Below are 10,406 nucleotides of genomic sequence, written 5' to 3'. Positions count from 1 at the left end.
TTGCAGTGACGAAAGAGGCTGTATTAGCGTTGAAACAACAGCCTGGTGTTTAATTATTTTTGTATTTTGAGCAAATATCGTTGGACTTCATCGTTCTACATTAACGTATAATTCCTTCACTCGCTTGATAAATTTGTTTTCATCAACACCGATCGCACCAATGTGCAACTGTGACGTTTGACGTATCACGATTCTATCGAAAATATCGAACATAGTATTTGCACCAAACTCATATAAAAAAAAATCGAATGGGTAAAAGAGATAGTTTCGAGAAAATTTATTTCCCCATATTCCTTAACGATACGCTCGGAACGTTCCTTAGGTAAGGATCATGATATGCCGATTTTCCAAATCGATTCCATAACGATCGATTTTTTTTCTCTCCCAACGGGATGGAAAATCGCAAATCGATATCTGCTATTTGCTAGAATAACTTATTCCACCGCAAATCTTAGGAAGGGTAAAAGAGAGAGTTGAGTCATAAATATAAGAAAAGTGAAGAAGCAAGAAATAAGAAAATAATATGAAGAAGTGAAGGCGATTGTAACCAAAAGTTTACTTGAAAAAATCGAAAATCGAATTGAAATGCAATCAAATACCGTTTTTAAAAATGGGAATTTACTCAAAAAGAAGAAACTAATACGTTTCCAATAGGAATATGATAGATAGATCTACACTAGTAGCTTTCTCTCTCTCTCTCGCTCTTACACATTGGATTTGCAGCACTTTGGAATTAGGCACTTTTCTGCATATTGCATATTTAATGGCAAAACATAAATAAGATATCATTCGATGGAAGGGAAAAAGAAAACAGTTTTTTCACCTACAAAATACATCAAGACTAGAAATTACGCATTATAAGTTCATGTATATTTAATTTTCCTTCCCTTTTCCTTAAAGAATTCCAATAAGAATCAAAGGTTCCTTAATATTTGTGTTTGCTCTTCTTATCATTTTTTTTTTCAAAGAGATTTGGAATAATTTATCAGCGTTACGTACGCATATTGAAAGATTGATCTCAGAAAGTCATTAGAATATTTTATAATTCCATTGCATTATAATATATTTGTAGTTAATGATGAAATGTATTTATTTTCAGTAATTCTAGATCGATTTAAATAATGTTGGTTAAGTACAAACTTTTTTGTTTGATTTGATATTTAAAACAGCTGGTCAATAATGGAATCCAATTTTCCATTCTACATCAGAAAAATCTTCAAAAATTTCTTCTTTTAAGCATGACTTTTCATTTTCTGTCTAATTATCGAATATAAAAACTATATTTTCTGTCTAAATTATCGAATCTGAATTTGGTTGAATTTATACAGAATATTACTGTATTTAACTACTTTTCAATTTATTTTTTTTTCATTATTTTCAGTAATTCTAAGGCATTTTTCATGAATTTTAGTACTGTACTTCAGACATATTTTCATATTTTAGGGCAGTGGTTGCCAAACTTTTTGAAGCGCCCCCCCCCCCCCATAAACCAAAAAAAAAAAACAATTTCGGCCAGCCTTCCATTCATAGGTTGGCCATATGTCCCGATTATCTGGGACATTCTAATTTTTTACCAGTTCAGTAATGTGCTGTCCTGAAACCACATTTCGGAATGCTTGTTTCGGTTTCAATTAGGTGATATTGGCTTTTATCGATATTAATTCTTTTCTTTTTAATATTGAATAAAATATTTATTATTTATTTATTTATTATTTTATTTATTTATTTTTTTGTGCTGTGTGTTTCTTATGCAAGATGGAAGTGTAAGCTGCTCCTTCATTTTTGCAAACGGTTTTAAATCAGTTTTGAATCGGATTATGAATAATCCGATTTAAAACGGATTTAAACGTAATTAAATTAATCTACCTTTAAAAATTGTTCGTTAAACGTAAACATTTTTCCCCTTATATTCGCAAAAATGACTTATTCTGTTTTTATACTTTTTGAATTTACTGTTCAAAACATTCTAACACATTTGACGCGTTTAAAAAGAAATACGATAAGCATATTGGGATAAATCGAGAAGCTATCGATCTATAAGACAACCATAAATTTTATGTTCAGTATTTAAATTTATATTTTATCATAATTATTGGTTTTTTAATGCTCTTATTCGGTTGCTGTATTTTTGATATAGTTAGATGTCCCTAAAAAGTATTGGTATCCAATACTTTTTATGGACATCTTTTTTTCAGCAACCTCATTGGGCATTTGTCCTGTTGGAGCTTTTGTATTTGTATAAGAAAAATTTAATTTCAAGTAATTCTTTTTGAGTTACCCTGTATAAGTATTAACTTGATATATTGATTATTGAACAAGTAGAATTTGATAAAATTACATTGTATCATACATGGTAATTAGCTCAGCTGAGTAAATCCTTTTTTTTTCAGTTTTGAATTATTTTTAAAATAAAAATGAATTTCTTATTTGGACGTTTTTCGCACTCAAGCTTTGGGAACCACTGTTTTAGAGCACTATTCGGCATATTTCAACAGGAGAATGAGGAGGGATTTTTTCTCCCCAAGCACACTTTTTCCACTATCTTCATTTCCCACAACTGGCAATTTTACTTGTGTGTCTTTGGCATCATTTTGAACCTTGATTGGCGATTTCCCGTAATTTACTCCAGGCGATATTGTCATCCTATTTATAAAGGCAAAGACTTATTTTTCAGGTTTTTACGCCAAATTTAAAATTTTTAGGGCATATATGCATCTGTTATAGGGCATATATGCATCTGTTATAGGGCATATATGCATCTGTTATAGGGCATATTTTGCCAGTTTTCAGGTCATTAAAATCCTAGCCCTAATATTTGCATTAATAATATATACATGAATACGTATGCATGTAGACGCTATTCACTAAGTCAATGGCCGGATAGACAATATCCATGTTCTGGATGATTTTTCACAATGAATGAATACGTACTAGACAAGTTGAAAAAAACATACAACAAAAACACATACTTATCTAGCATGTTTTTTGATATACATTTAAATTTTATAAAAAGTATTTTATGAAATGTATCCAATTTGTATGGAATGTATTCAACTTGTATCAAATGTATTTTATAATATGTATTATATGTACTCAATTTGCAATGGCATACTGTCTATACCTCAACCTAAACGCAGGGCCATCTTAAGGGCATCATGGGCCCTCGGGCCAAACGATTTTCCTGAGGCCCTACTTCTCGTTTTTCTGAGGCCCCCGGGCCGTTCCTGGGTGGGCCCATGCGTTAAGACGGCACTGATCTAACGCTGGGCACACACATATTACCGTCGCCATGTCATATAAAGCAGTATGTTAATAACTTTTATAGTAATTGTATATATTAGATATTGTTGCAAATGTTCAATTTTACACTTGGAAAGTTAAACCCTAAAGCAATTACGAATTTGTAGTTTGATAACTCTAATTCTTATTTTTCATTAGTATTATTGTGTTTGGTGCAAAAATTCATTTAATTTCAACTGCTTCCGGCATACAAGATGCAAAGTTATTGTCATAAAAACAGAATTGAAAAACGAAAAAAGAAGGAATAGAAATACGGAATAGAATTTTTAGAAATTCCTTTGAGGAATATTTACAACGAGTGCGTGTATGGTTTAGACATACTTCTGACGCGGCGGGCCAAAGTGAAACTTCTCATGAAGCCCACGGGCCAACAACTCATATGAGTAATTAACTTGTGAAATTAAGTGGCATCTCAATAGAAAGGTCAATGAGAGACCCCGAGTTAAACGGGGACGAAAATAATTGAGGGCATTTATTTATTCAGAAATTGCTTTTTTAATAATTATCCATTTTGATTAGTTCTTCAATATTTTTTTCCCAAGTTCTGAAAAAGCTTTTAATTAATTTAATTTTGATATTTATTTTAATCTGAAATCACATTAAATGATTCTTTAATTATTTTTTTTCGGTAGTTCTGATTTTTTCCCCTTCTCACAACAGCTTTTGAAATAATTTCTCTCAACAATAACGCAATTATTCTTTTATTGATTGTGAAATACGTTCTATCAGAAAATACATATATATTTCTCTCATTGATTTAAGCCATTCTTTTTACAAATTCTGATAATTATTTGTTTCAAAAATTATTTGTTTTAAAAATTCTAAAATTATTTTTTTCTATTGATTCTGAGTTTTCTTCAAGTTGTTCCGGAATTATTTCATTTCTCTGTTCTAAAATTATTGCATTCATTAATACTTTTTTTTTTACCCGAGCACAACTCAGGTCTATCGCCATGGGAAATTTACTACCTAGTGAGTTGTGCCGAAAGTGTAACTGTGTGTGTACTTAACGGTCTGAACTCGTATGTAGTGTTGTGTTTGATTTTTCAGTGCTGCCATCTATACTGCAGAAGTGAAGTGAGTGATGTGTTATGATTGAATTACATTTGTACTGTTTGTAGGTCTGGTGCTCTTTGTGGCGAGACTTTTTGAAGATTCATTAATACTAGAATAGATCATTTTTCAACGTTCTCAACCATTTTCTGAAAATGATCGGCTGGCCACGACAGAATGCTCCGAGGGCAAAAGGTGGCCCGCCGGCTATGCGTTGCAGACTGTAACAGACGTAACAGACCCTGTTTACGAAATACCAACTCATATATGGAGCGGATGCAAAGTCCGCGTAACAAAATTCAAAAGAAAGACAAATGACAAGACAAAAATGCACAAAAAATTAACAAAGCTGAACAAAAATGGACACGCACATACAACCGCTTTGTGACTTTCAAGGGACTGCTTGTCCTTCCAGAAAGTCAAAAATAATTTATAATATTAAATTTCTATAATGCTGTATCCCAAAACCATCTCATAATATTTCACATAATTCAACAGGTGTTTCAAACAAATTTGTTTTTCATACGAATTCATTCACAACTCGACACAAAAAAATCAAATAAATAATGAACGGAATCAATTGAGAAGCTGTCCATACTTAAACAAGGCAACCATAATCGCGTATGGACAGTTTAATTAACTATATATTCTTATACCTTTTAGTTTTCCGTAATAAATGTTCTTAGTTTCATTCGCAGTGTTTTTGCATCCTGTGATTCTGTCCATATTTTTAATGGCCATTTTTCCTGTTGTGGTATTTGTATTTGCATACAAAATATGATGTTCAAACGATTCTGTGATTCTGCTTATGGTAACAACCGCTATCTCGGACTACATTTGATACCATTATAGAAAATTATTGTCTTAATTATATTTAGGGAGACATGATAATTACTTTAATCCTTATAACAGCTGTATAAATATTATGAATAACATGTGCATAATTGCGCAAAGTAAATTTAAAAAGAATGACATCATGATTTAATGAATAAAGTCATTTCTTAGGCACTCCCTTATGGCTATTGACGTTATCTTCCGGATCAACTCATCAACGTAAAACTTTAACAAACAATACTGAAACACTTGAATAATCACTTAAAAAAAAAAGCCATTATACATCTTAAGAAAGGGTGGATATTCCGTTTAAATGGTGGACCACCACGATTTTTCATTATTATCAAAAGAAAAACAAACTTTTTTCGTTCTTCTTGAGGAAATGAGGTAAGAAATAACTATTGCTTTGTAATAAGTTGATCAGCGGGGGCGTATTTTCAAGATCAACTAACTCCTATTTCAAGTAGAAGACAGGTGTACATATTCTTGATCTGACGGACCATCTGCTGGTGGGAAACCAAGTGACTGTTGGTACTAAATTACTCCCGTACAGATTTATTTTCCCTTCTTCTTGAAACAAACCAGAACAGAATAAATAGAGTCACTCACCGATCTCTGACAGCTCTTCGCTTGACAGGGAGAGTACGTATGAGAGGTGATTTAGTTCATGTCATGTATCTGATGAATGGGGTTCTGTTCATATATATGTACACTTCCCGAGAGGTCAAGTATACGTGATACATCTGCCGTTCAAATTTTGGGTTTCTTCTTTTTCTGTTTTCGAAATAATACTGTATGTGTACACTATCGATTTTTGAATGGCACATACCTTGATACATAGCTTGAACAACATAATCGGCATTTAGTGGTACGCATTCTCCCAAAAAAAAGAGTAGAGAACAGAGTTTTAAACATTTATTTGTTTATGAAAACTTGTTGTTTAACTACTTGTTCAAATAGAACAAAGTCTGATTGAGAAATTTTCCAAACTAAACTTGCTCTACAAAAATCATGACTTTCCCTCCAACTTCGAATTATCCAAGAAATTTCGTATTAGACAAGAATTTTTATCCAATTTCGAATTAGATAAGAAATTTTAACATTAAATCAGATAGAAAACTCAACAGGAGTTCGTAAAAGTTTGAATCATCCAAAATTCGAGTTAACCAAATTATACTGTAGCTGGTGCTATAAAAGGTATTCAGGTATTTTATACATATATTTTTATAGATGTCACATGTATGTGAATAGAAAAAGCGACATTTTTTCGGCAAAAGCGTGACAAGCAAAAAAGCTTCCATTCTTTAAAAATTCATTATTGATGGAAGAAAGTTTCATAAGTAGAGTCTCAGCGCCGTCGATGGGGACAATGCGATGATAACATTTTCTCTCAAAGTAACGAAATTGGCATCTGTGGACTAGACGCAGGAAATTACGGTACACACATAGAACACCCTATTACACTCCAGCAGACTCAAAACTAATTGAGAAATTTGAGAAAAGGGTCAATTTTTGACAAGAAAAATTTTTTTATTTGCTTTTTTCACCAGAACAATAGAATATCAGACTAGCAATGTGAACCATATTCAACATCTGGAAAACGGATTACACAAATAAGCATGTACAATACAATTCTGGAAGTAATGATCACTCATACATGTACAATCCAAGTCTAAAAAAATAACAAAAAACTTCTGAAATGTCTTTTTTTAGACGCGTTACAAAAATAAGTTGCAATAAATGACAGCGAACAACGAAAATTGCAGGTATGTCCCGTAATACGGGACAAAAGAGGTTCATCATATTGTTTCACACATTTTACTGGTTCTTGTTTTCAAAAAAAAAAGTTGAGAAACACTGGTTTAGGTAATTCGATTAAATGGAGTTTCCTCCGCTGAACATTCCAGAAGGGTTTTTACCGTTTTAATAGGGGAAATCGTATTTCCCAATCTTGATCCCGGTCAACGAAATTTCTACCAGTATCAGCAAACATCAACATTAGAGTATAATACGATGTGTATATGTGTAAAATCTACAGAAGTATTGCAGACCATAATGTACACATAATCTACTGCGAAAACCACAAATCCCCGTCGTATTATCTCCCCTATACATCTGGGACTATTATTCCTGTACACACACAACAACAAGCTCTCTCTCTCTCTCTCTCTCATACCCGGTCTATGTAGCCCCATCGGTTATCCGACGATTGTGCTCCTGCACATTTTTTTTTTCCTGCACACGCTCTCCCATGGTATCACCACATCCGGTGCGAAAGAAGCGATACCATACTGACACGGAGTTATCAATCATTTCACGATGTATCATTCACTCATACGCAACCACGCGGAAGCAACTATAATGGATCCCAGCGGGAAATACGCGGCACCTTCTGCTTCAGGCTACACAGTATAAGTTATGAGTACGTGTACAGTACATACGAGAGAAGGGAGAGAATTCACGGGCGATTTCTTTGGCCGTTCATGTGCTACAGTTTCGATGTGTTTTTATTTTTTACTCTTGTGGTCGGTTAAACATTCCACGTTCCGGTAACAGTTTAATAAGTTTTTTTTTTGAATTTTTTTTCAGACACTTTAATTCGAGTAAACACTTTTCAAGAGACGTTTCAAAAGCCATCCATCTTCCTTGTAAAAATAAAATTCGCCGTATATTTCAAAGAGGGAACGCGTTCCCCACATCTACGAATGAGACGAAAAAGAAGTTGTATGCAAAAATATCGTTTCCTCTACAAAATATTGCGACCAATTCCAGTTATTAATTCTATTATAGATCAATAATAGAATGCGGGTCATTCATACGAAACTGGACAAAAAACGAAATTAAAGCTCCAAAAAATTCTTATGGACACGTCTTTACCTGCTAAAAAATGAAAGCTTGTCAGCAATGAAGTTTGTTAAAAATTTTGTGACAAAAATTTATTTGAATTTAAACATGTTTTAAGAGATACGCAATTCGACGTGACATCTTTCCCCGGTTTTCAGCACTTAACTTGACATTTACGCTTGACTATCGGAAACATATTCTATATTGGTAGTTGATTTTTTCAACTTGGTAAAGCTGATACTCTAAATCAGTGGTTCTTAACCTATATGGCCCCCTTGCGGTCCTGGGATATTCTAGGGTGGCCACGGGAGAAAATCAGAAGAAAGGTGATCCACGACAGGTGGTGAAGGGAGTCATAGAGAGCTGTGAAGAGAAAAAAGCTTTAAAAGTGAAACATGGTTGAAAAAAATATTACCACTTTCAGAATTCATCAGATCCGTTCATAGAAATAGGGTCATCTTAACCCTTGGGTCTATGTGGACATGACCCGGGTCTTCATGTCTATAATGGAGGGAGGGGGACAGCACTATATGGGATCTGGTACTATATGATTTTCATATGTTACTTCCATCTAAGTATGGAGGGCCGCCAGAGCAACGGTTGATGTGTTGGGATGGTCGATTTATCGTGCATGTTCGTTCGATCGTACCGTATTTTACACAGACTGTTTTTTAACATATAATTTGACTCCTGGGAGAGATGATAATCCGCCATTTTTGAGTCCGTGCCTAGCCAAGATTCCAGAGATTGATCTGATTTATTAAAATTTTATTCATAATAAAAAATAGAAAGTATCTCAATCTTTGATGAGGATAGGGGGGGGGGGCACGAGAAAAAAATGTGATCCATAGGGGGCCATGAGCTGAAAAAGGTTAAGAAACACTGCTCTAAATCACGGATTCTTAACCCTTTTCAACCGAGAGTCAGAATCAGCAACAAGATCAGCTTCGCGACCCATGTGACTTGGTTTTTCGAAATTCGTGACGCAATAAGTGTATTTATCACAGGACTTTAAGTCGATTTTCACGACTCGTTTCGGAAGCCCCAGCGAATCGAGTCGTGCGCCATAATCTCAAAACCCCTGGCTGTAAGTGAATTTGTACGACCCATCTCAGATGCCCCTGCCAAGCTAGTCCGGTTAGCGACCCATAGTTCAGGATACCCTGGCTGTTATTGGATTTCTATGACCCATCTTGGAAGCCCCTGCGAACCATGTCTGGGTTGTGACCCATAGCTCGAGTCCGTGGCCTTATTGATTTTTACGACCCAACTCGGAATCTCCAACGTATCACGTTTGAGTCGGGACGACATAGGGCTCCCAGGGTGTTAGTAGATTTCGATAACGATCCATCTTGGGTGCCCCGGCGACCCAAGTTTGGGTCGCGTCACATAGGTTAAATGACCCCCTGTTCTGAATGAATGTCTGTCAATTACATTTTTATTTCTGTGTTTATCGTGCTTTGTTCTGTTAATCTCTATGTTAAGAATAGATTTATAATTTATCTTTGTTTTGCTAGAGCATGATTACATTCTCCAAGCAAAGTCTTCCGATGAAACATTATTGCAGAATGATGTTGCGACTGAGAAATACATTTTTATTTTTATCCCCCCCCCAAACTTATGATCGAACCTTCTTTCTGTAGAAAGACATTTTTACATGTTTTGCAACACTGATCAAAAACTAAGCACGTTGGAATCATGTGCTTTTCCCAAATAATAGATGTCTCTTAGCGGAAGCACCTGGTAAAAAATGAAAATTTCCAATTACATATTTTATACTATATAAATTTAAATGCAAAAGGATGTATGTATATATGCATGTTTGTTCTTCATGCAAATCCACACCGTTGATCGTGTCACTCCGAATTTTTTTAGGATTCTTTGCTAATATGTGGAAGGAGGCGTCAGCATATTCCCGTCAAAAAATATTTTTATCAATTTTTTTTTTTAAATTTGCAGAAATTTCTCCCCCTTTCACAATTTTTCCATGTTTTCAATTAGATGCAACAATTTTTCCCTACACAAAAGATGCGAATTTTAATGGATTTTCCACTGTAATTCCTAGTGAAATGGAGTCAAATATAGATTTCTCTTCCACTCCAAATCCTAATTTATGAGTACAAATGTTGCTTTGATCAATGTTGTTTTTTTTTGGTGTACCAGTGTTGCTGCGATCAGTGTACTTTTTTTACAAATTTAATTATATTTACAAAATAATTAATAAAATCAAATCAATTTTTGAGCTTTCAAATTATTAAATCTTTGGTAAATTTTTTATAAAATTTATAAAATATTTTAATGATTAAACTTTTAACGTTATTGAATCCCTTTCTTTCAGATGAGCCAGGAGAATACTGGTTAATTGAGCTATACAC

At 34.0% G+C, this 10,406-nt stretch overlaps 1 long non-coding RNA gene across 1 annotated transcript in view; it reads left to right on the top strand.

Annotated features, from left to right (window-relative positions):
* LOC149076093 (uncharacterized) overlaps positions 1–10,406 on the top strand; it is a 54,723-nt gene that overhangs the window by 7,224 nt on the left and 37,093 nt on the right. The window lies entirely within an intron of this gene.

Source organism: Pholcus phalangioides, unplaced genomic scaffold, assembly GCF_987345545.1.
Source record: "Pholcus phalangioides strain wild (caught in Gottingen) unplaced genomic scaffold, Ppha-v1.0 ptg000015l_1, whole genome shotgun sequence".
Lineage (NCBI taxonomy): Eukaryota > Metazoa > Arthropoda > Arachnida > Araneae > Pholcidae > Pholcus > Pholcus phalangioides.
This window is presented reverse-complemented; position numbering and strand designations above follow the sequence as displayed.